This window comes from Alosa sapidissima, chromosome 20 (assembly GCF_018492685.1).
Source record: "Alosa sapidissima isolate fAloSap1 chromosome 20, fAloSap1.pri, whole genome shotgun sequence".
Taxonomy (NCBI): Eukaryota; Metazoa; Chordata; class Actinopteri; order Clupeiformes; family Clupeidae; genus Alosa; species Alosa sapidissima.
In genome coordinates, this window is record NC_055976.1 from 17,978,999 (window position 1) to 17,981,498 (window position 2,500).

General features: G+C 37.7%; 1 protein-coding gene across 4 annotated transcripts in view; it reads right to left on the reverse strand.

Annotated features, from left to right (window-relative positions):
- The window catches only part of apba2b (amyloid beta (A4) precursor protein-binding, family A, member 2b), a 107,542-nt gene that overhangs the window by 26,743 nt on the left and 78,299 nt on the right, over nt 1-2,500 (reverse strand). The window lies entirely within an intron of this gene.

The following is a 2,500-nucleotide window of genomic DNA, read 5'->3' on the forward strand; positions in this document are numbered from 1 at the left end:
AAAAAGGCCCTGTAGCAAACTGACACCTTGGATGAACGAAAATATCCATGATCTAAAAAGATCATGTAGAAAAACTGAGAGAACATGGAGAAAAACTAAGTTACAGGTTCACCGTGCCATTCTAAAAGAAAAAATAGCAAATTATAATAGAGCTATTCGGAATGAGAGGAGGAACCACTTCTCTAAGGTAATTGCTGAAAACAGTGGAAACTCTAGGGTGTTGTTCTCTACCATTGATAGGCTATTGCATCAAACACCTTTTGATACACTCAGTCAGGCATCCTCTCTAAGATGCGAAGAATTTGCAGACTTCTTCAAAAACAAAGTCATTTCTATAAGGGAGGCTATTGGTAACACAAGTAATATGTTTGATAGTACACCCAAAAACAGCCCCCCAAAATTAAGGTCCTTTAGCACTATTTCTCAATCTGAGCTTGGTAAAATTATAACTCAAACCGGCTCCTCAACATGTGTTTTAGATCCAATTCCTACTAGATTCCTCAAAAAAGTATATGATAGCTTAGCTCCCTTTTTTCTCAAGGTAATAAATACCTCATTAGAAACAGGTATATTTCCAACTGCTTTTAAAACCGCTGTTGTGAAACCTTTACTTAAAAAGTCAAATCTTGACCATACCAATCTGAGCAACTACAGGCCTATATTAAATCTATCGTTTTTGAGCAAAGTACTTGAAAAAGTTGTTTGTAATCAGTTAAATACCTTCCTCAACGAAAACAGTATCCTTGAAAAATTCCAATCAGGTTTTAGATCAAATCACAGCACAGAAACGGCTCTAGTAAAAATAGTCAATGATCTCAGACTAGCTACTGACTCAAACAAAGTCTCAATCCTTATTCTTCTGGATTTGAGTGCATTTGACACCATTGATCATAGCATCCTAATTCACCGCCTTGCAAAGTGGGTGGGTCTCTCTGATAATGCTCTAAACTGGTTTCAAACCTACATTACTGGCAGAGATTTTTATATCAGTCTAGGAGATCATGTATCTGAAAAACATGACTTGCCTTTTGGTGTGGCCCAGGGGAGCTGCCTTGGTCCCCTGCTATTTTCTCTATATATGCTTCCATTGGGAAACGTCATAAGTCAGCATAATGTAAACTTCCACAGCTACGCAGATGATACCCAATTGTATATTTCTGTGGAGCCAACTAACCCAGATGGCCTTTGCTCCCTCACTGCATGCCTAACCTCCATTAATCAGTGGATGAGCAAAAACTTTTTGAAACTAAATGATGACAAAACAGAGGTACTTCTGGTTGGACCAAAACTAAAGCGAGATATTATTCTTAGTAATCTGGGGAACTTGGCGCCCCAGGTCAAACCAAAAGTAACAAGCCTCGGTGTCATCTTAGATGCAGAGTTAAGTTTTAAGCCCCATACCAGTAAAGTTACTCAGACAGCCTATTTCCACTTGAGAAACATTGCCAAAGTGCGGCCCTTTTTAACTCAACAAGATGCAGAAAAACTAATTCACGCCTTTATCACTAGCAGGTTAGACTACTGCAATGCACTTTTCACTGGTCTTCCCAAAAAACATCTAAAGAAATTGGCACTCATACAGAACTCTGCGGCTAGACTTTTAACTAAGACTAAGAAGAGAGAACACATCACCCCTGTGTTGGCTGAACTGCACTGGCTCCCTATTTCCTATAGAATTGATTTTAAGGTTATGTTAATTACTTACAAAGCTCTGAATGGCATAGCACCTTCATATATCTCTGAGCTTTTAATATCTTATCAACCACAAAGGAAACTTAGATCATCCAATTCTAATCTTTTAATCGTACCCAAAGTGCTCCACAAACAAAGTGGAGAAGCTGCGTTTATCCATTATGCCCCCAAACTATGGAACACCCTGCCTCTGTACATCAAGCAGGCGAGTTCAGTAAATATTTTTAAAAAAGATCTGAAAACATACCTGTACAGGAAAGCTTTTAGTTAACTCATCTTATCCTGTAGATTACTTTTTCAGATTATTCTACATCTGCTACTATTGGAGGGCGCAGCCAGCCAGAAGCAGATGGGCTCCCCCTATTAAGTCAGGTTCTGCTCAAGGTTTCTTCCTGGAATATGGGAGTTTTTCCTTGCCACAGTTGCCATATGGCGTGCTTGTGGGGGGTAAGAGGGTTAAGGCTGCCAGTCTTATGACGTCATTTTCTATATTTTTGATATGTTGCTGAGTAGATCATAAACAGCCCCAGCAATGAAGAAAAGTGATTGATAATGACTGACTGACTATTATTGTGTTACATGCTTCAAATGTAAAGCACTTTGAGCTGCATTCTGTGTATGAAAGGTGCTATACAAATAAAGCGTATTATTATTATTATTATTATTATTATTATTATTATTATTATTATTATTATTATTATTAACAATGGAGTTGGTAAAGAAAAGATCTTCATCTGGCACATAGAGATTTGATAAAGCATGAATTACCCTTTATTTATTTATGTATTTATTCATTAGGGCAATGCTC